Source organism: Coregonus clupeaformis, chromosome 19 (assembly GCF_020615455.1).
Source record: "Coregonus clupeaformis isolate EN_2021a chromosome 19, ASM2061545v1, whole genome shotgun sequence".
Lineage (NCBI taxonomy): Eukaryota > Metazoa > Chordata > Actinopteri > Salmoniformes > Salmonidae > Coregonus > Coregonus clupeaformis.
This window is the reverse complement of record NC_059210.1, coordinates 10,825,500-10,852,368: the sequence shown is the minus strand read 5'-3', so window position 1 is coordinate 10,852,368 and position 26,869 is coordinate 10,825,500.

Sequence of the window (26,869 nt, the reverse complement as noted above, 5' to 3'; positions counted from 1 at the left end):
ATGACAGACCTTGGCAGTTATGAGGGTATCATGGCATAGCTGGAAATAGGCAATGCCCATTTTAATCGTCGGTGTACAGGCCCTGTGAAAGTGCACCAGGAACATTTTAAAGGGGATGTGGCTGATTGAGTGTAATTGTTCTATCTATCAGCAGGGTTAAAGGTTTCACTCCAGGGGTCGTGTTGAGTGGAATGGCGCTGATAGGAGGAGAGTGTTAGGTAATGACCATGGCCTAGCAGAGGTTTAGTTCCATGTGAAACCCTAGCTCTCTCTCATGCTGCTACTACAACACAGTAAAAACGAATAGGCTGAGAAGGATGCATCTGAAGACAAACTGATGGCAAGAATAAGTGGTTATTACAGCGTTATCAGTTCAATCGTCAGTTGATGGATGACACACTGAGCTGCGTGTGATGTAACAAACCGAAAGGTCACTGGGACACTAAGCTGCCCACAGGGCACAGAAGTCAATTCAATGTCTATTCGACTTTGGTTCAAGGTAATTTCATTGAAAGTACGTGGAAACAACGTTGATTCAACCAGTGTGTGCCCAGTGGGTGGTGACCACTGCTTATAGATCGTATTCCTCAACATTTAGAGCATTCAGTAGTGCGTGCATGCAACCATTTTGTGATTATTCACTATAAAGTGCATTCAATCTGAGGTTTATATCTGTAGTCAAAACCATTGTCTTCTACTGAAACCATCTGCTTTATTTCCTTTCCTCAAGTACCTTAGTTTACCTGGAGTAGCACGATGGAACCCTTGGTTGTAGTCTATAACCATAGTTATAGTATAATTATAGTCTATAACCACAACCAATCTTCCCTCACTCTGAGACTTAACCTGTTTCTCTACCTCTAGTTGTGATATACAGTTGGTTTACCAAAGCCTCCCCAGTGACAGTTTCTTCCATTATTACTGGGAGTTGGTAAAGGTCTCTCTTGACAGTTACCCCGTACTTCAATCCTCACATTTTCTTCAAGAGACCCCCCCTGAGAGAAACCCAAAGTAGTTTCACATCTCTTCATTTTTTTTGCATCTCAGATTTTCCCCATTATATTCTGAATGACAAGGAATACTAAGTGCTCCCTGCTCTAATGCTCCCGCTCTGTGGTAGCATGTGCTTGTGTCTCCGGGGAGACTGTGTAGTTGTTGGGTAAAAATCAAAGGGCTCTCTCAGCTATACAGGCTCCCCAACAAAAGAAAAAACAGACATTTTAAAGACTAAAACAGGCGTCTGGAATATAGGTTATCTGGGGAGAATGTGTATAAAACATGAAAGTAACAAAGAGAAAACCCCATTCTTCACCGGTCATAGATTAGACCCGACTATTCCAGGTGGATTCTCTTATATCCTTGTATTCTATACTGAACAAAAATATAAACGCAACATGCAACAATTTCAACTATTTTACTGAGTTACAGTTTATGTAAGGAAATCTGTCAATTGAAATAAATTAATTAGGCCCTAATCTATGGATTTCACATGACTGGGCAAGGACGCAATGGGTGGGCCTGGAAGGGCATAGGCCCACCCACTGGGGAACCAGGCCTAGCCAATCAGAATGAGTTTTCCCCACAAAAGGGCTTTATTACAGATAGAAATACTCCTCAGCACCACCTTAGATGATCCCGCAGGTGAAGAAGCCAGATGTGGAGGTCCTGGGCTAGCATGGTTACACGTGGTCTGCGGTTGTGAGGCCGCTTGGAAGTACTTCCAAATTCTTGAGACATCTGTGGCGTTGTGTTGTGTGACAAAACTACATATTTTAGAGTGGCCTTTTATTGTCCCCAGCAGAAGGTGCACCTGTGTAATGATCATACTGCTTAATCAGTTTATTGATATGCCACACCTGTCAGGCGGGTGGATTGTCTTTGAAAATGAGAAATTCTCACTAACAGTGATGTAAACAAATTTGTGCGCAAAATTTGAGAGAAATAAGCTTGTGCTCATGGAACATTTCTGGGATCTTTTATTTCAGCTCATGAAACATGGGACTAACACTTTACATGTTGGGTTTATATTTTTGTTCAGTATATGATAGCTCTCTTCAGCTTGTAGGCTCTTTTAGGACCTAGATGAAAAACTGTGCTGGCTACGTAATGGAGAAAAATTTACATTCTCAACAGCATCAAAAGCACCAGATACTTTGAGATTATTTCTGTAATGAAAAGCACTAGAAGTTAAATAAATTATTATTATTAACATAACATATTTTGTTTGCCACAAGTTCCCTTCCTTTCTGCTACAGTCTAAGATGCCAAATGTATTCTGATTTATTGCCTCTTTTGTTTATGTGTGCTCTAATGATTTCTCTTAAAATTGACTTGTGTTTTAACTACATCCTCTTCAGAATATATTTTAATGATATAACCATAAAGTTTTGGAGCCATGAAAAATGTACTACCCCCAAATCATGTTTCAGGATCACAGCAGTCTAATTAATTGTCAACCAGACAACCAAATATCAATAACAGATTGATTATTCAATCTCACTGGATTGCTCCATCTTCGCCTCAGCCATTCAGTGGAGTTCAGAGCAGCCTCAGTTTGTACACAAACAACATAGACACAAGCCAAGTCTTTTTAGACAGCCTCTGAGTTAGATGGAGCTGCTGTCACATAGGGTTCGTAAAAATGGGGTTTGAATGGCTGTTAGTGTAAACAAACACCAAGCTGTATGCTGACAGCCTCTGATTTAGATTTAGACAGAACCACTGCCACCCACACAGTGACTTCCTACAATGCCTCGCTAAGTCGTTAAACCCCTGCACCGGGAAGTCTCCAGGGAGAGCATAGCACACATCCTCCAATTGCAATATCTTGAAGCCTAGAGATCATGGTGGTTTGGTTCTGGGTGACAGCACACATTACCACTGATAGTCATTTCCCCTGCTTGTGCATGGCACACTGGCTGAATGATTTACAACGAGGTCATGCTATGGACATGACCTTGACTCGTGACTGAGTTGCCAAAGTACAGTGTTTCTACACTTGAATAAGCTGCTTTGCCGATACACTTGGAGTGAAATGAGTGACACCTGAAAATAAGCATGTAAGTCAAATCATGGCATGTCATGAAGAACTACACTCTATTACCTTTCCTTTCCCCTATTGGCTTTTTATTGGAATTGACTTCATGGAAATAATGTAGGTCTACAGCTTGGTTTATTTGACATCAAAAAGGTGTTTTAATAAATTGCAGAAATCATCTCCAGCGTCTGTTTGACATGTTGAAATTTTCGGATTTGTTTTGCGAACTGCCAAGACCTTAATAATTTAACTGCAAACCCATATTTGAGACTGCATCCCAAATAATTATTCCTAAAGGGAGTTGGTATGAGGAGTTGCAGCAGAGAAGATCCTCAGCCAAGCCTCCTTATCTGGGTCATGTTGACCAAAATGTCTCGCCTTGTATTCATGAAGTGTTTGAGTAAGTCTTCTGATCTAGGATCATTTTCCCCATTTAAGATCATAATGAATGAGATGATATGGACAGTGGGTCATAATGAATGAGATGATCCTAGATCAGACTGTTTATTAATATGGCCCCTGATGCTGCATGGTGCTTCTTGTCTTTTTCTCCTAAACCAAGTTGATTAGTTCTGCAGCTCCAACTGATTCATTAGGATTCAGAATAATTACCTCTTCAGGTTTTCCATTCCAACATGAATCATTATTCACAATCTAATATCACAAGACTTAGCATTAAATAATCAGAATAATTTATTATCAATCCACCTTCTAATCTTTGTTCTGTGATTAAAAAATGTCTTCCTCCTTTGACACTGTTTTTATGCATTCATAAAACCTTTATAACAGCTACTTAGGACATTATAACATCGGTCATAGGAAAGCATTAACAATATGAACAACAGCATCACATGTTGTGAAGCTAATTATAGATGAGCACTATAGATAATAAGCAAATCTGTTGTCATGTCAACAGATGTTTTTGTTGTTGAAATACAGACATAGTATGCTCTGTGTTTGTTTGAGTGGGTGTAGGGTGAGAGATACAGGAAGAGAGCCAACTCAATACAACATCAGTCAAGTAATGAATGTCCATGTGTAGTCTTGAAAAACACATTGAAAGGTCCTGCTATGAGATTGAAAGGTCCTGCACACTTCCATTTAATGTTGACTTAAGAAATCAATTTCCTCCTTATTAAGATAATAATTACCCCCTTCCTCTTATGAGTTTTTATTCCCTGGAGTTGGTCCTTAATGGAATCAACAACTTGGAGGTCACAAAAGGTTAAAGTCTCTTATTGATTTGAAAGTAATTAACTTGTATAAATATTTAGGAACACACTAATATGCATCATTCCAATGCAAAAACAAATCTTATTAGAAACAGCACTTTTACCAGGTGTTGGATATATTTATTTATATTTTTGCAATATATAATAATAATAATAATAATATATGCCATTTAGCAGAGTCTTTTATCCAAAGTGACTTATAGTCATGCGTGCATATATTTTATGTATGGGTGGTCACGGGAATCGAACCCACTAGTAAGCGTCATTCTCTACCCACTAAGCTAGAGGACCAGCATGCTGTTTATTCATTCATTTTTATTTTCAGATTGGATTCAATTCAACGTTGAACCCCAACCACCCACTTTCAAATTGTTCTCTTCCTTCCCAGACCAGATACAGTATATTAATTAATAGTTGAAGTTATATTTATAGCCCTTATAAAGTGTTATACAGTATTTAGAGTCCTTAACTGAAACAATATCAAAGCAGGTACCCCCGCCTCTGTTTTGGTTATAAGCTGAGGGATGGGCCTGGAGAAATGTAACAACTCTCAAATTAATTGACAGAGTTATGGATGCAAGGACTGACCATCTATGATATCAAAAGTATAGTTTTAACCATGTTTTGAGGCTATACAGTGTTTGTTTACATTGACATTGTTTACAAACATTGGAGTAACACAAGCTTATATTTGGGGTTCTGATGGGGGACGACAGTTGAACTAAGCTCATGAGTTATTTATAAATTATATTATTTGAGAATAAATGGGTATATATCAATAATTTATAAGTCCAAAAATGGATGTAGCAACTAAGGATTCTAGCTTTAAAGCTAACTTAAAGGAAGGATATATATATTTTTTATTTAACTAGTCAAGTCAGTTAAGAACAAATTCCTATTTACAATGACGGCCTACCAAAAGGCAAAAGGCCTCCTGCGGGGACGGGGGATTAAAAAAATATATATATACAGTACAGTGGGGGAAAAAATTATTTAGTCAGCCACCAATTGTGCAAGTTCTCCCACTTAAAAAGATGAGAGAGGCCTGTAATTTTCATCATAGGTACACGTCAACTATGACAGACAAAATGAGAAAAAAAATTCCAGAAAATCACATTGTTGGATTTTTTATGAATTTATTTGCAAATTATAGTGGAAAATAAGTATTTGGTCAATAACAAAAGTTTCTCAATACTTTGTTATATACCCTTTGTTGGCAATGACACAGGTCAAACGTTTTCTGTAAGTCTTCACAAGGTTTTCACACACTGTTGCTGGATTTTTGGCCCATTCCTCCATGCAGATCTCCTCTAGAGCAGTGATGTTTTGTGGCTGTCGCTGGGCAACACGGACTTTCAACTCCCTCCAAAGATTTTCTATGGGGTTGAGATCTGGAGACTGGCTAGGCCACTCCAGGACCTTGAAATGCTTCTTACGAAGAAACTCCTTCGTTGCCCGGGCGGTGTGTTTGGGATCATTGTCATGCTGAAAGACCCAGCCACGTTTCATCTTCAATGCCCTTGCTGATGGAAGGAGGTTTTCACTCAAAATCTCACGATACATGGCCCCATTCATTCTTTCCTTTACACGGATCAGTCGTCCTGGTCCTTTTGCAGAAAAACAGCCCCAAAGCATGATGTTTCCACCCCATGCTTCACAGTAGGTATGGTGTTCTTTGGATGCAACTCAGCATTCTTTGTCCTCCAAACACGACGAGTTGAGTTTTTACCAAAAAGTTCTATTTTGGTTTCATCTGACCATATGACATTCTCCCAATCCTCTTCTGGATCATCCAAATGCACTCTAGCAAACTTCAGACGGGCCTGGACATGTACTGGCTTAAGCAGGGGGACACGTCTGGCACTGCAGGATTTGAGTCCCTGGCGGCGTAGTGTGTTACTGATGGTAGGCTTTGTTACTTTGGTCCCAGCTCTCTGCAGGTCATTCACTAGGTCCCCCCCGTGTGGTTCTGGGATTTTTGCTCACCATTCTTGTGATCATTTTGACCCCACGGGGTGAGATCTTGCGTGGAGCCCCAGATCGAGGGAGATTATCAGTTGTCTTGTATGTCTTCCATTTCCTAATAATTGCTCCCACAGTTGATTTCTTCAAACCAAGCTGCTTACCTATTGCAGATTCAGTCTTCCCAGCCTGGTGCAGGTCTACAGTTTTGTTTCTGGTGTCCTTTGACAGCTCTTTGGTCTTGGCCATAGTGGAGTTTGGAGTGTGACTGTTTGAGGTTGTGGACAGGTGTCTTTTATACTGATAACAAGTTCAAACAGGTGCCATTAATACAGGTAACGAGTGGAGGACAGAGGAGCCTCTTAAAGAAGAAGTTACAGGTCTGTGAGAGCCAGAAATCTTGCTTGTTTGTAGGTGACCAAATACTTATTTTCCACCATAATTTGCAAATAAATTCATTAAAAATCCTACAATGGGATTTTCTGGATTTTTTTTTCTCAATTTGTCTGTCATAGTTGACGTGTACCTATGATGAAAATTACAGGCCTATCATCTTTTTAAGTGGGAGAACTTGCACAATTGGTGGCTGACTAAATACTTTTTTTCCCCACTGTAAATAAATATAGGACCAAACACACATCACAACAAGAGAGACAACACTACATAAAGAGAGACCTAAGACAACAACATAGCATGGCAGCAACACACGACAACACAGCAAGGTAGCAACCCAACATGACAACAACATGGTAGCAACACAACATGGCAGCAGCACAACATGTTAGCAGCACAAGACATGGTACAAACATCATTGGGCACAGACAACAGCACAAAGGGCAAGAAGGTAGAGACAACAATACATCACGTGAAGCAACCACAACTGTCAGTAAGAGTGTCCATGATTGAGTCTTTGAATGAAGAGATGGAGATAAAACTATCCAGTTTGAGTGTTTTTTGCAGCTCGTTCCAGTCGCTAGTTGCAGCGAACTGGAAAGAGGAGCGACCCAGGGATGTGTGTGCTTTGGGGACCTTTAACAGAATGTGACTGGCGGAACGGGTGTTGTATGTGGAGGATGAGGGCTGCAGTAGGTATCTCAGATAGGGGGGAGTGAGGCCTAAGAGGGTTTTATACACTGCTCAAAAAAATAAAGGGAACACTTAAACAACACAATATAACTCCAAGTCAATCACACTTCTGTGAAATCAAACTGTCCACTTAGGAAGCAACACTGATTAACAATACATTTCACATGCTGTTGTGCAAATGGAATAGACAACAGGTGGAAATTATAGACAATTAGCAAGACACCCCCAATAAAGGAGTGGTTCTGCAGGTGGTGACCACAGACCACTTCTCAGTTCCTATGCTTGCTGGCTGATGTTTTGGTCACTTTTGAATGCTGGCGGTGCTTTCACTCTAGTGGTAGCATGAGACGGAGTCTACAACCCACACAAGTGGCTCAGGTAGTGCAGCTCATCCAGGATGGCACATCAATGCGAGCTGTGGCAAGAAGGTTTGCTGTGTCTGTCAGCTGTCCAGAGCATGGAGGCCTTTGTGCAAGGAGGAGCAGGAGGAGCACTGCCAGAGCCCTGCAAAATGACCTCCAGCAGGCCACAAATGTACACGTGTCTGCTCAAACGGTCAGAAACAGACTCCATGAGGGTGGTATGAGGGCCCGACGTCCACAGGTGGGGGTTGTGCTTACAGCCCAACACCGTGCAGGACATTTGGCATTTGCCAGAGAACACCAAGATTGGCAAATTCGCCACTGGCGCCCTGTGCTCTTCACAGATGAAAGCAGGTTCACACTGAGCACATGTGACAGACGTGACAGAGTCTGGAGACGCCGTGGAGAACGTTCTGCTGCCTGCAACATCCTCCAGCATGACCGGTTTGGCGGTGGGTCAGTCATGGTGTGGGGTGGCAATTCTTTGGGGGGCCATGTGCTCCATGTGCTCGCCAGAGGTAGCCTGACTGCCATTAGGTACCGAGATGAGATCCTCAGACCCCTTGTGAGACCATATGCTGGTGCGGTTGGCCCTGGGTTCCTCCTAATGCAAGACAAGGCTAGACCTCATGTGGCTGGAGTGTGTCAGCAGTTCCTGCAAGAGGAAGGCATTGATGCTATGGACTGGCCCGCCCGTTCCCCAGACCTGAATCCAATTGAGCACATCTGGGACATCATGTCTCGCTCCATCCACCAATGCCACGTTGCACCACAGACTGTCCAGGAGTTGGCGGATGCTTTAGTCCAGGTCTGGGAGGAGATCCCTCAGGAGACCATCCGCCACCTCATCAGGAGCATGCCCAGGCGTTGTAGGGAGGTCATACAGGCACGTGGAGGCCACACACACTACTGAGCCTCATTTTGACTTGTTTTAAGGACATTACATCAAAGTTGGATCAGCCTGTAGTGTGGTTTTCCACTTTAATTTTGAGTGTGACTCCAAATCCAGACCTCCATGGGTTGATAAATTTGATTTCCATTGATAATTTTTGTGTGATTTTGTTGTCAGCACATTCAACTATGTAAAGAAAAAAGTATTTAATAAGATTATTTCATTAATTCAGATCTAGGATGTGTTATTTTATTGTTCCCTTTATTTTTTTGGTCTCCTCTCCTCAGCATCTTTCTACAGCCGCTTTCCTCCCATTCCCAATTCCCCAAACGCAATTCTCCACTGGACACCCAAAAAGTGTGCAGAAAAGCATTTCCAGTAGGAAGCCAATTATACAGTGCCTTCAGAAAGTATTCACATCCCTTGACTTTTTCCACATTTTGTTGTGTTACAGCCTGAATTTAAAATGGATTACATTGAGATTTTTGGTCACTAGCCTACACACAATACCCCATAATGTCAAAGTGGAATTATGTTTTTCGAAATGTATACAAATTAATTAAAAATGAAAAGCTGAAATGTCTTGAGTCAATAAGTATTCAACCCCTTTGTTATGGCAAGCCTGAATAAATTCATGACTAACAATATGCTTAACAAGTCACATAAGTTGCAAGGACTCACTCTGCGTGCAATAATAGTGTTTAATATGATTATTTAATGACTACCTCATCTCTGTACCCAACACATACAATTATCTGTAAGGTCCCTCAGTCGAGCAGTGGATTTCAAAGACAGATTCAACCACAAATACCAGGGAGGTTTTCCAATGCCTCGCAAAGAAGGGCACCTATTGGTAGATCGGTAAACATGTAAAAAGCAGAGATTGAATATCCCTTAGAGCATGGTGAAGTTATTAATTACACTTTGGATGGTGCATCAATACACCCAGTCACTACAAAGATACATGGGTCCTTCCTAACTCAGTTGCCGGAGAGGAAGGAAAGCGCCCAGGGATTTCACCATGAGGTCAATGGTGACTTTAAACCAGTTACAGAGTTTAATGGTTGTGATAGGAGAAAACTGAGGAGGGATCAACAACATTGTAGTTACTCCACAATAATAACCTAATTGACAGAGTGAAAAGAAGGAAGCCTGTACAGAATACACATTTTCCAAAACATGCATCCTGTTTGCAACAAGACACTAAAGTAATACTTCAAAAAATGGAGCTAAGCACAGGAAAAATCCTAGAGGAGAACCTGGTTCAGTCTGCTTTCCACCAGACACTGGGAGATGAATTCACCTTTCAGCAGGACAATAACCTAAAACACAAGGCCAAATCTACACTGGAGTTGCTTACCAAGAAGACAGTGAATGTTCCTGAGTGGCCTAGTTACAGTTTTGACTTAAATCTGCTTGAAAATCTATGGCAACAAATGTTGAACAATCCGGGTGTGGAAAGCTCTTAGAGACTTACCCAGAAAGACTGATGGCTGTAATCAATACCAAATGTGATTCAACAAAGTATTGACTCAGGGGTGTGAATATTTACTGTATGTAAATGAGATATTTCTGTATTTCTGAAAATTTTGCAGTTATGAATTTTGCACAAGGCCCATTCAAACTTTCTATAACCAGTGTTTATACAATGCGATATTACTAATGGGTGTCGGAACCCTTCAAATAACTGTAGGTAATGGTAATGATAATTTTTCTTAACTCTCAACTTTTCTTTTTGTTTTTTTGTTTTTTTCTTTTTTATGGGGGTAGATCAGCTTAATATTGCAGATAGATTGTAACTTCTATCAATGTAATTGTCTGCATCACTTCCAATCCCCCATGTTTTATATATATATATACTCCCCTTTATTACTTTTCAACCCCGCCATCCTTTCCCTACTTGGGGTAAATTAGTGAACAACAATGCCCAGGCCTCTACTTCCAGCCTATACTTACTATCTACACCTTATGGACACAGTCAATTTTACAATAATTATATATATTATTTTTTTTTTTGTTTTTGGCCCTGAACTTCTTCTACTCTCAACCTCTCCGATCATTTTCATGATGTCCATCCGGTTTGCTTCTATATGCCATATCTTTCTACATAACTCTCTCAACTTGAAGAAAACATATCTACTCTTCAAGGACCCTTTTTTAGAGCGCATTGACCATTATGAAAGATACTCTGACTTTGGTAAAAGTCTGACATTTTAGCACAGAGGTATTGTCATTAAACCCCCACCAGCTCTGAGTTTTTGAAGAAAAACAGATAAAAAATTTACCTGGCTGGACTACTGTAGCAGAGTATCTCTGATGGTATGTAAATGACGATGTGAAGTGAAGTTTTGTCTCTCAGTCATGTTGTACTCCCATGGCCATTTCTGGACCCAAAGTGAATTCCAGTCAGAAACAAGTTCAGTCAGAACAGGAGTGATGATTGGACCAGCCTCTAGTTCTGAACTTTACATCACCAATGGGATTATGAGAACAGTAGTTCTTAGATCATCTCCTCACCTGGGGTCTGCTCTGCTGCTTGCTGGAGATCTACACCATACCGCAGCATTCTGCAAGCTGTGCTGCAGTATGATGCAACTTTTAAATGAGGACCCACTGTACATATGGTGGCCCTTGCAAGGTAGCTTTTACAATTATATTTCAAGGACTTTGATCAAATCACTGACTGATCAGTCAAAACGAACAGCAACATGATCACAGAGGTTGAGTTCCAAATGGAACCTATTCCCCATTTAGTGCACTACTTTTTACCAGGGCCCATAGGGTGAATAGGGTGCCATTTGGGACGCAGACAGAGTCGACGCCATCAACAATTTAATTAATTTCCAGACTTCACCTACATTTAAAGCAGACCTGCCAGGATGATCCTACCACCCTGTCCCACCCCCCAGAGACCTTCCAGGATGATCCTACCACCCTGTCCCACCCCCCAGAGACCTGCCAGGATGATCCTACCACCCTGTCCAACCCCCAGAGACCTGCCAGGATGATCCTACCACCCTGTCCCACCCCCAGAGACCATCCAGGATGATCCTACCACCCTGTCCCACCCCCCAGAGACCTGTCAGGATGATCCTACCACCCTGTCCCACCCCCCAGAGGCCTTCCAGGATGATCCTACCACCCTGTACCACCCCCCAGAGACCTTCCAGGATGATCCTACCACCCTGTACCACCCCCCAGAGACCTTCCAGGATGATCCTACCACCCTGTCCCAGCCCCAGAGGTGGTAATTTACAATAATACCAGGCTTGGTGGATGTAATGTAATTTATACTCTTTGATCATGGCTCATCATTATCCCGTTCCCATTGTCTAATAACAACAGGCAACCTATTATGCTAAATCTCATAGTGCCCAAGGACAGCACTAGGCTAAGTGTACGTCCCAAATGGCACCCTATTCCCTATGTAGTGCACTACTTCTAGCCAGGGCCCATGGGGCTCTTGTCAAAAGCAGTGCACTATATAGGGACTATGGTGCCATCTGGGACCCAGGCTAAGCCTAGGACGGAGAATAATTCAACAATACCATTTGCATATCTTGTACCTCTTTACACTGACATATGAATGGCCGTCGTCTGAGGTGTTTTTCTTGAGGTTTATGTGGATGATTGTATTCATAGTAATACAGTATATTTTCCTATTTTTAGATCACAATGGAAGGGAGAACAATGGTGGGGAATGCTGGCAGGCTTACAGGTTTGAGCCATATCAGACTGGCCAATAAAAATTAAATATTAAAATGGGCAGTCTGAGATATGGCTTTTTCTTTTATTATTCTTTGCAATTCTGCCTAGAAGGTCAGCATCCCGGAGTCGCCTCTTCACTGTTGACATTGAGACTGGTGTTTTGCGGGTACTATTTAATGAAGCTGCCAGTTGAGAACCTGTGAGGCGCCTGTTTCTCAAACAAGACACTCTAATGTATTTGTCCTCTTGCTCAGTTGTGCACCGGGGCCTCCCACTCCTCTTTCTATTCTGGTTAGAGACAGTTTGCGCTGTTCTGTGAAGGGAGTAGTACACAGAGTAGTACGAGATCTTCAGTTTCTTGGCAATTTCTGGAATAGCCTTCATTTCTCAGAACAAGAATAGACTGACGAGTTTCAGAAGAAAGTTATTTGTTTCTGGACATTTTGAGCCTGTAATTGAACCCACAATTGCTGATGCTCCAGATACTCAACTAGTCTCAAGAAGGTTTTATTGCTTCTTTAATCAGCAAAACAGTTTTCAGCTGTGATAACATAATTGCAAAATGGTTTTCTAATGATCAATTAGACTTTTAAAATGATAAACTTGGATTAGCAAACACAACATGCCATTGGAACACAGGACTGATGGTTGCTGATAATGGGCCTCTTTACGCCTATGTAGATATTCCATAAAAAATCTGCCGTTTCAAATCAAATCAAATTGTATTTGTCACATACACGTGTTTAGCAGATGTTATAGCGGGTGTAGCAAAATGCTTGTGCTTCTAGCTCCGACAGTGCAGTAATATCTAACAAGTAATATCTAACAATTTCACAACATATACCCAATACACACAAAACTAGTAAGGAATGGGATTTAAGAATATATACATATTGTCACACCCTGGCTCTGGGGACTCTAATATGTTGAGCCAGGGTGTGTAAAGTCTATGTGTTTTGTTCTATGTTCACAGTCTAGTATTGTATTTCTATGTTGGCCAGAGTGGTTCCCAATCAGAGGCAACGAGTGTCAGCTGTTGCTGGTTGTCTCTGATTGGGAGCCATATTTAGACCGGCTGTGTTCCCACAGGTGTTGTGGGATCTTGTTCCTTTTGGTTTGTTTCCGTGTTGGTTGTGTTTAACCTAGGACGTCACGTTATCATTTATTGTTTTGTTCTTGTTATCACTAAAGATAATAAAGTATGTTCGCTCATCACGCTGCGCCTTGGTCTACTCCGTTCAACGATCGTGACAGAAGATCCCACCATACCAGGACCAAGCAGCGTGTCCAGGAGCAGGCAGCCTGGACGTGGGAGCAGATATTGGACGGGCAGGGGTCCTGGACCTGGGAGGAAATCCAGGCCGGGATGGATCGCCGTCCATGGAAGGAGACGGTAGAGGCGCGACGGAGAGAGGAGCAACGGCGTCAACAGTGTCGTCGTCGGACGGACGAGAGGCAACCCCAAAAAATGTTTAGGGGGGGGCACACGGCATGGGCGACGGGGCAGCAGGAGGCAGCTACAGGGCGTATTAGGAGGTTAGGTGAGGAGGCCACCAGGTTAAGGGGGCTATTGGTCCAGAGGGAGCAGGAGTTAGTGGTTCAGAGGGTGGAGCTACTGGAGGCGATAAGGGAGAAGGTGAGAGTAGAGGCACGGCGAGAGGAACTGTGTAGGCAGCTGAGGGAGCGGAGGGTTATGACGAAACCCAGTCCCGCTCCTCACACCAAGCAAGTGGTGTGCGTCACCAGTCCGGTCCGGCCCGTTCCTGCTCCCCGCACTAAGTTGATGGTGCGCGTCGCCAGCCCGGCCCGGCCTGTTCCTGCCCCTCGCACCAAGCCTACGGTGCGCGTCGCCAGCCCGGCCCGGCCTGTTCCTGCTCCCCGCACCAAGCCAATGGTGCGCGTCGCCAGCCCGGCCCGGCCTGTTCCTGCCCCTCGCACCAAGCCTACGGTGCGCGTCGCCAGCCCGGCCCGGCCTGTTCCTGCTCCCCGCACCAAGCTAAGAGTGCGTGTCTCCAGCCCGGCCCGGCCTGTTCCTGCTCCCCGCACCAAGCTAATGGTGCGCGTCGCCAGCCCGGCCCGGCCTGTTCCTGCCACTCGCACCAAGCCTACGGTGCGCGTCGCCAGCCCGGCCCGGCCTGTTCCTGCCACTCGCACCAAGCCTACGGTGCGCGTCGCCAGCCCGGCCCTGCCTGTTCCTGCCACTCGCACCAAGCCTACGGTGCGCGTCGCCAACCCGGCCCGGCCTGTTCCTGCCACTCGCACCAAGCCTACGGTGTGCGTCGCCAGCCCGGCCCGGCCTGTTCCTGCCACTCGCACCAAGCCTATGGTGCGCGTCGTCAGCCCGGTACGGCCCATTCCTGCTCCACGCACCAAGCCAGGGGTGCGCATCGTCAGCCCGGTACGGCCCGTTCCTGCTCCACGCACCAAGCCAGGGGTGCGCATCGTCAGCCCGGTCCGGCCCGTTCCTGCTCCACGCACCAAGCCAGGGGTGCGCGTCGTCAGTCCGGCACAACCCGTGCCTGGGTCACCGGTGCCTGGTCAGGTACCGGTCAGCTGCTCCACACCGGAGCTTAAGCAATCCGCTCCTACGATGTCCAGTCCAGCTCCAGCCAGCGGGGCCAGACCGGACCAGGGGCGCTACGGGGGGATTATTGGAGGGTGGTGGGCAAGCCCGGAGCCGGAACCGCCTCCGAGGAGGAATGCCCACCCAGCCCTCCCCTGTTTGGTTTATGTTGAGGCGCGGTCGCAGTCCGCGCCTTTGGGGGGGGATACTGTCACACCCTGGCTCTGGGGACTCTAATGTTGAGCCAGGGTGTGTAAAGTCTATGTGTTTTGTTCTATGTTCACAGTCTAGTATTGTATTTCTATGTTGGCCAGTGTGGTTCCCAATCAGAGGCAACGAGTGTCAGCTGTTGCTGGTTGTCTCTGATTGGGAGCCATATTTAGACAGGCTGTGTTCCCACAGGTGTTGTGGGATCTTGTTCCTTTTGGTTTGTTTCCGTGTTGGTTGTGTTTAACCTAGGACGTCACGTTATCGTTTATTGTTTTGTTCTTGTTATCACTAAAGATAATAAAGTATGTTCGCTCATCACGCTGCGCCTTGGTCTACTCCGTTCAACGATCGTGACACATATATGGACAAGCAATGACAGAGCGGCATGGACTAAGATACAGTAGAATATTATAGAATATAATGCAGTATATACAGTGAGGGAAAAAAGTATTTGATCCCCTGCTGATTTTGTACGTTTGCCCACTGACAAATAAATGATCAGTCTATAATTTGAATGGTAGGTTTATTTGAACAGTGAGAGACAGAATAACAACAACAAAATCCAGAAAAACGCATGTCAAAAATGTTATAAATTGATTTGCATTTTAATGAGGGAAATAAGTATTTGACCCCTCTGCAAAACATGACTTAGTACTTGGTGGCAAAACCCTTGTTGGCAATCACAGAGGTCAGACGTTTCTTGTAGTTGGCCACCAGGTTTGCACACATCTCAGGAGGGATTTTGTCCCACTGCTCTTTGCAGATCTTCTCCAAGTCATTAAGGTTTCGAGGCTGACGTTTGGCAACTCGAACCTTCTGCTCCCTCCACAGATTTTCTATGGGATTAAGGTCTGGAGACTGGCTAGGCCACTCCAGGACCTTAATGTGCTTCTTCTTGAGCCACTCCTTTGTTGCCTTGGCCGTGTGTTTTGGGTCATTGTCATGCTAGAATACCCATCCACGACCCATTTTCAATGCCCTGGCTGAAGGAAGGAGGTTCTCACCCAAGATTTGACGGTACATGGCCCCGTCCATCGTCCCTTTGATGCGGTGAAGTTGTCCTGTCCCCTTAGCAGAAAAACCCCCAAAGCATAATGTTTCCACCTCTATGTTTGACGGTGGGGATGGTGTTCTTGGGGTCATAGGCAGCATTCCTCCTCCTCCAAACACGGCGAGTTGAGTTGATGCCAAAGACCTCGATTTTGGTCTCAACTGACCACAACACTTTCACCCAGTTCTCCTCTGAATCATTCAGATGTTCATTGGCAAACTTCAGACGGGCCTGTATATGTGCTTTCTTGAGCAGGGGGACTTTGCGGGCGCTGCAGGATTTCAGTCCTTCACGGCGTAGTGTGTTACCAATTGTTTTCTTGGTGACTATGGTCCCAGCTGCCTTGAGATCATTGACAAGATCCTCCCGTGTAGTTCTAGGCTGATTCCTCACCGTTCTCATGATCATTGCAACTCCACGAGGTGAGATCTTGCATGGAGCCCCAGGCTGAGGGAGATTGACAGTTATTTTGTGTTTCTTCCATTTGCGAAGAATCGCACCAACTGTTGTCACCTTCTCACTAAACTGCTTGGCGATGGTCTTGTAGTCCATTCCAGCCTTGTGTAGGTCTACAATCTTGTCCCTGACATCCTTGGAGAGCTCTTTGGTCTTGGCCATGGTGGAGAGTTTGGAATCTGATTGATTGATTGCTTCTGTGGACAGGTGTCTTTTATACAGGTAACAAACTGAGATTAGGAGCACTCCCTTTAAGAGTGTGCTCCTAATCTCAGCTCGTTACCTGTATAAAAGACACCTGGGAGCCAGAAATCTTTCTGATTGAGAGGGGGTCAAATACTTATTTCCCTCATTAAAATGCAAATCAATTTATAACATTTTTGACATGCGTTTTTCTGGATTTTTTTTGTTGTTATTCTGTCTCTCACTGTTCAAATAAACCTACCATTAAAATGATAGACTGATCATGTCTTTGTCAGTGGGCAAACGTACAAAATCAGCAGGGGATCAAATACTTTTTTCCCTCACTGTACATGTGAGATGAGTATTGCAAGATATGTAAACATTATTAAAGTGACTAGTGTTCCATTTCTTAAAGTGGCCAGTGATTTCAATAGACAGCAGCAGCCTCTAATGTGCTAGTGATGGCTATTTAACAGTCTGATGGCCTTGAGATAGAAGCTGTTTTTCATTCTCTCGGTCCCAGCTTTGATGTACCTGTACTGACCTCGCCTTCTGGATGATAGCGGGGTGAACAGGCAGTGGCTCGGGTGGTTGATGTCCTTGATGATCTTTTTGGCCTTCCTGTGACATCGGGTGCTGTATGTGTCATGGAGGGCAGGTAGTTTGCCCCCCCGGTAATGCGTTTGGCAGACCGCACCACCCTCTGGAGGGCCCTGCGGTTGTGGGCGGTGCAGTTGCCGTACCAGGCGGTGATACAGCCCGACAGGATGCTCTCAATTGTGCATCTGTAAAAGTTTGTGAGGGTTTTAAGTGCTAAGCCGAATTTCTTCAGCCTCCTGATGTTGAAGAGGCTCTGTTGCACCTTCTTCACCACACTGTCTGCGTGGGTGGACCATTTCAGTTTGTCGGTGATATGTACGCCAAGGAACTTGAAGCTTTCCACCTTCTCCACTGCGTACCCGTCGATGTGGATAGGGGGGTGCACCCTCTGCTGTTTCCTGAAGTCCACGATCATATCCTTTGTTTTGTTGATGTTGAGTGAGAGGTTATTTTCCTGGCACCACACTCCCAGAGCCCTCACCTCCTCCCTGTAGGCGGTCTCGTCATTGTTGGTAATCAAGCCTACTACTGTTGTGTCGTCTGCAAACTTGATGATTGAGTTGGAGGCGTGCTTGGCCACACAGTCATGGGTGAACAGGGAGTACAGGAGGGGGCTGAGCACGCACCCTTGTGGGGCCCCAGTGTTGAGGATCAGCGAAGTGGAGATGTTGTTTCCTATCTTCACCACCTGGGGGCGGCCCGTCAGGAAGTCCAGGACCCAGTTGCATAGGGCGGGGTTCAGACCCAGGGCCTTGAGCTTAATGATGAGCTTGGAGGGTATTATGGTGTTGAATGCTGAGCTATAGTCAATGAACAGCATTCTTACATAGGTATTCCTCTTGTCCAGATGGGATAGGGCGGTAAGCAAATTGAAGTGGGTCTAGGGTGACCGGTAAGGTAGAGGTGATATGATCCTTGACTAGTCTCTCAAAGCACTTCATGATGACAGAGGTGAGTGCTACAGGGCGATAGTCATTTAGTTCAGTTACCTTTGCTTTCTTGGGACAGGAACAATGGTGGCCATCTTGAAGCATGTGGGAACAGCAGACTGGGAAAGGGAGAGATTGAATATTTCCATAAACACACCAGCCAGCTGGTCTGCGCATGCTCTGAGGACGCGGCTAGGGATGCCGTCTGGGCCGGCAGCCTTGCGGGGGTTAACATGCTTAAATGTTTTAATCACATCGGCCATGGAGAAGGAGAGGCCACAGTCCTTGGTAGTGGGCCTCGTCAGTGGCACTGTGTTATCCTCAAAGCGGGCGAAGAAGGTGTTTAGCTTATCTGGAAGCGAGATGTCGGTGTCGGCGACGTGGCTAGTTTTCCTTTTGTAGACCGTGATTGTCTGTAGACACTGCCACATACGTCTCGTGTCTGAGACGTTGAATTGCGACTCCACTTTGTGTCTATACTGATGTTTTGCCAGTTTAATTGCCTTGCGGAGTGAGTAGCTACACTCTTTGTATTCTTCCATATTCCCAGTCACCTTGCCATGGTTAAATGCGGTGGTTCGCGCTTTCAGATTTGCGAGAATGCTGCCATCTATCCACGGTTTCTGGTTAGGGTAGGTTTTAATAGTCACAGTGGGCACAACATCACCTATACACTTCCTGATAAACCGTTTCAGTGTATACATCTAAATTATTTTCTGGAAGCTACCCGGAACATATCCCAGTCCGCGTGATCAAAACAATCTTGAAGCGTGGATTCCGATTGGTCAGACCAGCCTTGAATAGTCCTTAGCACGGGTACTTCCTGTTTGAGTTTCTCCCTATAGGAAGGGAGAAGCAAAATGGAGTCGTGATCAGATTTGCCGAAAGGAGGGCGGGGGAGGGCCTTATAACCATCCCGGAAGTTCGAATAGCAATGGTTGAGGATTTTAGCAGCGCGAGTACAACAGTCGATATGTTGATAGAACTTTGGCAGCCTAGTCCTCAAATTTGCTTTGTTAAAATCCCTGGCTACAATAAATGCAGCCTCAGGATATGTAGTTTCCAGTTTGCATAAGGTCCAGTGAAGTTCTTTGAGGGCCGTCATGGTATCGGCTTGAGGGGGGATATAAACAGCTGTGACTATAACCAAAGAAAATTATCTTGGGAGATAATACGGTCTGCATTTGATTGTGAGATATTGTAGGTCGGGTGAACAGAAGGACTCGAGTTCCTGTATGTTACTACACAATTACACCATGAGTCGTTCCAGCTACAATAGCCATTTACAACATTAACAATGTCTACACTGTATTTCTGATCAATTTGATGTTATTTTAATGGACCAAAAAACAAGGACATTTCTAAGTGACCCCAAACTTTTGAACGGTAGTGTATATTTGGACTTGAGAACATGTAAAGAGTAGAATTTGGAGGAACGTGAGAACACAGTTCTCAAGCTGAAATCATATTCACGTGTAAAAATGAGTTTTCCAGGGTGAATTCTAGGTATTTACATTGATGAGATCCCAGGAGGGTTGTACCTTCCAATTGCATCCCTTATTCAATTGCATCACTTAGGAAAAATACCTTTTCATAATTCCACCCCTGTATTCATAATTGTAGCCCGCTGTACTGGAGCGCTGCCTGTCTGCTGTACTCTGTTGGCGCCATGGGGGCTTTCTTCCATTCTGGCTTGGCTTCCTGGAGGTTTTGCTCCTTGATTAGAACTATTTATGAGAAACGGTCAATCTGGGTGAGTGAACTCAGCCATTCATTTTCATTAGTCATTCACGTCTCACGCCTGCACAGGGATGGAGGGGGAACAGACCATCTGTGAGGCTCTGTGAGATCATTAGTAGCAGTCCTCTCTCCAATGCTTTGGGTTTATATTATGAAGGGTCTTGTTGGCAAATGTTGATTTTGCTGTGAAATGTAAACACCAACATACAAGATATTCCACCTGATTTGTTATGTATCTTAATCAAAATGTAGTAAACCATTGCAGTCACAGGGAATATCTGTCTTGCAATTTGTAGTTTGACAGAAAATACCAATATGGTTTATTCTTGTCACTTTCTGTAGACAATTAGGTTTCTTTATTTTCCCTCCTCAGACACATGGACGTATCCTTTCTTCACCTGCTGAGGTTTCCTGAATAAGAATAGACAGGTTGATTTAAATGATGATATCTCTGAATCCCGCCTCTTTCTCCTTCACTGGGTCTCGGCTGACAACAAATTAGAACTCCTGTCTCCTCTTGGAATTCCAATGGGTTCATTTTGCTGATGCTTCACTTCTCTTCATCCATCCCTGATTATTCCTTATTCAAATGTAATCTTTTGGCGGTTTGACAGTCACTGAAAGTAGTGGCACATGTAGTGTATTCATGAAGGGTTTGAATATTTCCCTTTCATTTTCCAGTTGGCAAATCCAGTTCAGAGAGGTTTTTAATGGGATAATGGTGTTGTAATGGAGCTTACACACTGTACTGACACTGGCTGTGAATCACTCAGATGTTACACTGCTGTACAGGAGTAATAATAATAATAATAATAATAATAATATGCCATTTAGCAGACGCTTTTATCCAAAGCGACTTACAGTCATGTGTGCATAAATTTTTACGTATGAGTGGTCCCGGGGATCGAACCCACTACCCTGGCGTTACAAGTGCCATGCTCTACCAATTGAGCTACAGAGGACCACCCATATGATCTATTGAGCAGTTTGTTATAAATGCTACATTAAGGCACTTTTGAGGTGAAAACACATTGGTCTCAATGAGTATGTGGTTAAATGGCACTGAGCTGAGGTTGATGCTGAGGAAAAGGTGACGTAAATACACAGTGTAGAAGCGTAATGACTTCATGACACTTGAAAGAGAATGATTTATCCCAGATAAATAAAATAATAATAATAATGTACTTGTTAGGTAGTGGATATGGCGTTGAGTGAAGGGTGTTTTCCTGTTTTTCAGCAGCAGAGGAATACAGTGCTATGAAAAAGTATTTGCCCCCTTTCTAATTTTATCTACTTTTGCATATTTGTGATACTGAATGTTATCAGATCTTCAACCAAAACCTAATATTAGATAAAGAGAACATAAGTGAACAAATAACACAACAATTACATATTTATTTCATTTATTTCATAAACACCCAATTCCCCTGTGTGAAAAAGTAATTGCCCCCTTACACTCAATAACTGGTTGTGTCACCTTTAGCTGCAACGACTCCAACCAAATGCTTCCTGTAGTGGTTGATCAGTCTCTCACGTCGCTGTGGAGGAATTTTGGCCCACTCTTCCATGCAGAACTGCTTTAACTCAGTGACGTGTGGGTTTTCAAGCATGAACTGCTTGTTTAAAGTCCTGCCACAACATCTCAATTGGGATTAGGTCTGGACTTTGACTAGGCCATTCCAAAACTTCCAATTTGTTGCTTTTTAGCAATTTTCATGTAGACTTGATTGTGTGTTTTGGATCATTGTCTTGCTGCATGACCCAGCTGCGCTTCAGCTTTAGCTCACAGACGGAGAATTCTCCTGTAGAATTCTCTGATACAGAGAATAATTCATGGTTCCTTCTATTAAGGCAAGTCGTCCAGGTCCTGAGGCAGCAAAGCATCCCCAAACCATCACACCACCACCACCATGCTTGACCTTTGGTATGATGTTCTTACTGTGGAATGCAGAGTTTGGTTTTCGCCAGGCATTACTGGAACCATGTCGCTCCCCTAAGTTCATCAAGAACAAATTCTGAATCTTAGCCCTCTGGCTCTTGTTGGCCCTTGTCAGCTTCATGAACTACAGTGGCTATCAGTTGATAAAAAGGTCATTCAGCTGATGCTGGGATTGGCCCATACAATCGTGTATGGTACAGTCCCACAGTATCTAAAGAACTATCTTACTACTGTTAGGGACTCTCATTCCTACGCCACGAGAGGCCGTGGCACAAATTTTGTGTCAATGTCGATTCAAGAGCGGCACTGGCCAGAGCACGTTTTTATATACGGCAGTGGTAGAGTGGAACGAACACTGCTGCTAGTGGAGTGATTTGTTAGATGTGTATATTTGCTTTTTGTGTATAAATCTACATATGTGGACCAGGTTAGATGGTGCCGGAGGAGAAGGCTACTGTTTTATGGCCCCGTAAACAATTGTGCTATTATGTGTGTTTTTTTCCGCATTATTTGTAATTTATTCTGTACATAATGTTTCTGCCACCGTCTCATATGACCAAAAAGAGCTTCTGGATATCAGGACAGCGATTACTCACTGTTATAGCCTAGCTGTAGAAGAACGCACATCTGCACAGTTTCACGTTGTACATCACTCTGTCCTTTCAATGACATGTGCCACTCATTCTGACAACCCATTCATCCGTAAAGCAGCACACTGTCTTAAACCATAACAACATACAGTACGACGTACAGCACGTCGTACCATACATAACATTTCTCCCCCCTTTCCAAAACCAGCGACTGGTACCATATATAAAAATGTCCATAGTGCAAGAACCTAGAGTGATACCTGTAAGAAATAAACATTAACCCTTCAACGGAAGGACTCTCCAAACTAGCCAGTTCAGTCCATTAACCTGGAGGTTGACTTAGACACCTAACGGAGCCTAAGAATGAAGAGAGGTTAAGTAGTCCCCCAGATGAGCAGAGCGAGTTCGTGCCCGCATAGGCCTTTGTTCAACCGCCACCGCTTGTGGCTCTGGCCCTTGGGGAACCCACAGAGGCTGGGGCTCGGGTGGTAGTGGTGGAGGAGGTCCATCAGGTGGCGTCTCTGGCCTGTATGTTTGTTTTGTGGGCATTCGTATTCCTTGAGGGGCAGGGACTTTTCTGAGGCGGCTGGCGTGCCAGCGTGATCCATTGCTCATCATTAAGGTGGCGGGCCCCAGTTGTCGACTGACCTGCAAGGGGTCCGACCAGAATGAAGCCATTTTGTTGCACCGCTGAGGCCGTCGGGCTCTGACCCAGTCTGACAATTGGAGGATTGACTTCTTCACCCTGTGTGCCTTGTCGAAAATGCTGTTTCATTGCTCTTTGGTGCCTGGTCACTGCCTGCTTTTCTTGGGTGCACCTAGTCGCTAGTTCTGCTACTCTCTGTGTTCTGAGTCTGTCCAGTGGTAGTTCCATCTCACGACCTAGCATAAGGGATGCCGGGGAGGCCTGTGTTGTTGTGTGTTTGCTTGCTCTGTAGTGCATTAGCTTTTGATTCAAAGCAGTTTGGAACGTGTACCCCTGGACCAGGTGCGCTCTGATGCCGTTCTTCAGCATTTGGTTGAAGCGTTCCACCCCTCCGTTAGCTTGTGGGTTGTAGTAGGCGGATGTGTTTGATTCCCTTGTTGCTGAGATATGAGGAGAACTCGGCAGAGGTTAGCTGGGGCCCATTGTCCGTGGTGAGGGTGAGGGGTAGGCCCCACCTTGTGAACAGGCTGTCTATGATGTCCACAATGGCCTGTGTTGTGACAGTTCCGACAGGAACCACTTCTAGCCACTTAGAGTGGAGGTCATACGCCACCACTAGGAAGCGCTGATGGTGAGGGACTGCGTGTCCATGGATTTCGCCACAGATGTCCAGCTGGATGTGCTCCCAGGGGCGGGACGGCCATGAGAGAGGCTGCAGGGGGGGTGGGGCGGACTGTCCTGTTTTCCCACTGAGGAGGCATGCAGCACAATCCCTGACCAGGGCTTCAATGTCGTGGTCGATACCTGGCCACCACACAAGGTCTCGACATCGCTGTTTGACCTTCACTATGCCCAAGTGAACTTTGTGCGCCATGGATAGAACATGCGCATGCAGGCCACTCGGGACCACAGGGCCAAACCCTCGACTTCTTCCCAGAAGACTTCTTCCCAGCAAGAAAGTTCATGCTTCACCCTGGCGAAAGTCGGCAGCTCTTCCGGCACCTGTGCTGGCCATCCAGTGCGTATGTAGGTGCGCAGGGTAGACAGTGTGGAATCCTGTTCCGATGCTTGCTTCAGCTCCTCCAGTGAGACAACTGACTGAAGGGGAGCGTAGAGCATTTGTACGAGCTCTGTTTCGTTGTCATCTGGCAAGACGGTCGGAGTAGGAGTGTCAAAGGAGTGTGAGAGGAGGTCTGCCACCACGTTATCCCTCCCCGGAGTGAACTTCAGCTGATAGTCATACTGTCTGAGGCGGTCGGCCCCATCTGTGCAGCCGAAGTGGCTTGTGGCCAGTTCCTGATGCCGACAGTAGAATCGTGAGGGACTGGTGGTCGGTTCGGAGCGTGAACAGCCGGCCATATAGGTAGAGGTGCCACCTTTCGCACGCCCAGACACAGGCCAGTGCTTCTCATTCGCCCACAGAGTACCGTTGTTCAGTGGGGCTCAGGTCCCTCGAGGCGAAGGCGACGGGCCTCTCAACGCCATTCTGCAGCTGTGAGAGGACAGCTCCTAGTGCTCTAGCTGAGGCGTCACATGTGACAATGGTGGGGCAGACGGGGTCAAAGTGAGCCAAGACTGGGGCTGTGGTGAGCTGGCTCTTCAGTGAGCAGACCGCATCTGAGCAGGCTGCCGTCCAGGCCCATGGCTCGTCCTTCTTGAAGAGCTGGCGAAGGGGCGCTGTGGTCTGAGAGTAGTGGGGCAGAAACCGGAGGTAGTAGGCTGTCATGCCCAAGAATGAGGCCACCTGAGAGGCTGAGGTCGGTTCCGGGATCCGGTGGACGGCTTCAATGTTCGACATGAGTGGGGCAATGCCTTAGGCCGACAGGCGGAACCCCACAAACTCGACGGCTGGAGCTGCAAAGGTGCACTTTCCACCGTTCAGGGTCAGGTTGTTCCGCAGTAGAGCACTGAATACTCTGTGGAGTCGATAATCATGGATGTGGAGGTCAGGGCCGTGGACCACGATGTCATCCAGATAGACCGCCACACCAGGTATTCCAGTGAGGATGGTGCTCATCACCTTCTGGAAGCAGCTGGGGTCGGAGCTAAGTCCAAAAGGCATGCATGTACAGTGGGGAAAAAAAGTATTTAGTCAGCCACCAATTGTGCAAGTTCTCCCACTTAAAAAGATGAGAGAGGCCTGTAATTTTCATCATAGGTACACGTCAACTATGACAGACAAAATGAGGAAATAAAATCCAGAAAATCACATTGTAGGATTTTTAATGAATTTATTTGCAAATTATGGTGGAAAATAAGTATTTGGTCAATAACAAAAGTTTCTCAATACTTTGTTATATACCCTTTGTTGGCAATGACACAGGTCAAACGTTTTCTGTAAGTCTTCACAAGGTTTTCACACACTGTTGCTGGTATTTTGGCCCATTCCTCCATGCAGATCTCCTCTAGAGCAGTGATGTTTTGGGGCTGTCGCTGGGCAACACGGACCAAAGATTTATGGGGTTGAGATCTGGAGACTGGCTAGGCCACTCCAGGACCTTGAAATGCTTCTTACGAAGCCACTCCTTCGTTGCCCGGGCGGTGTGTTTGGGATCATTGTCATGCTGAAAGACCCAGCCACGTTTCATCTTACAATGTGATTTTCTGGACAAAAAATTTCTCAATTTGTCTGTCATAGTTGACGTGTACCTATGATGAAAATTACAGGCCTCGCTCATCTTTTTAAGTGGGAGAACTTGCACAATTGGTGGCTGACTAAATACTTTTTTTCCCCACTGTATATCTGAACACGCCAGCATGTGTGACAAAGGCTGTGAGGTCTCTGCTAGCTGCATGGAGGGGTACCTGAAAATAACCCTGATGCAGGTCGAGCTTCGTGAAGATCGTGGAGCCATGGAATTGTGTGGTCAGCTCCTCAGCTGTAGGTTAGGTGTCCTTATCTGGGACAACGGCCTTGTTCACAGCACGGAGATCCACACAGGTCCGGATTCCACCTGACTTTTTGATAGCAATGACCAAGTTTGAAATCCAGGGGGCAGCGTTGACTGGCTCAATGATGCCTGCCTCCAACTGTGACTGGAGATCTTTTGTGACGTCATCACGCAGTGCAAAGGGAATGCGCCGCAGGGGCTACATGACTGGGGTCACGTCCGGGTTCACTAGGGGCCTGTGAGTGAAGGCTGTGAGGCAGCCCAGTCCATCAAACAGAGTTGACCAGTTCTGTTGCCATGTGCTGGTAACTTGGTGGATAGCTGACCCACAGTCATCGCTCAGTGTGAATCCCAAGCCTGTGAAGAGGTCGAGACCCAGGAGGTTGGCACCCTGCTTTGCAACGTGAAATGTGAATGATGGCAGATGCTTGGTGCCGCAGTGTACTGGGACCTGGAGGGTTCCTACAATGTCTATCTTGGATCTACCGTACTCACACAGGGCAGTGGAGGGCTGTTGGAGTGGTAGGTGACTGAAAAACTTGTAGTAAGTGGCAAGGTTGAGCAACGACACCGCAGCGCCAGTATCCAGTAGCAACATGGTTGGTGGAGACGGTTCGGATTTCAGTGTGTTCGTGTTGAGAGTGAGATGAAAATAAGGGCCTGTTCTGGGTGGAGCTAGTAGCTGGGGCAGAATGACACACTTTCGCAAAGTGATTGTATTTTGAACAGTTCTTGCATATTTTCCCACGGGCTGGGCTGTTTGAAGCCCTTGAATTGTGAGAGCTAGCCCCA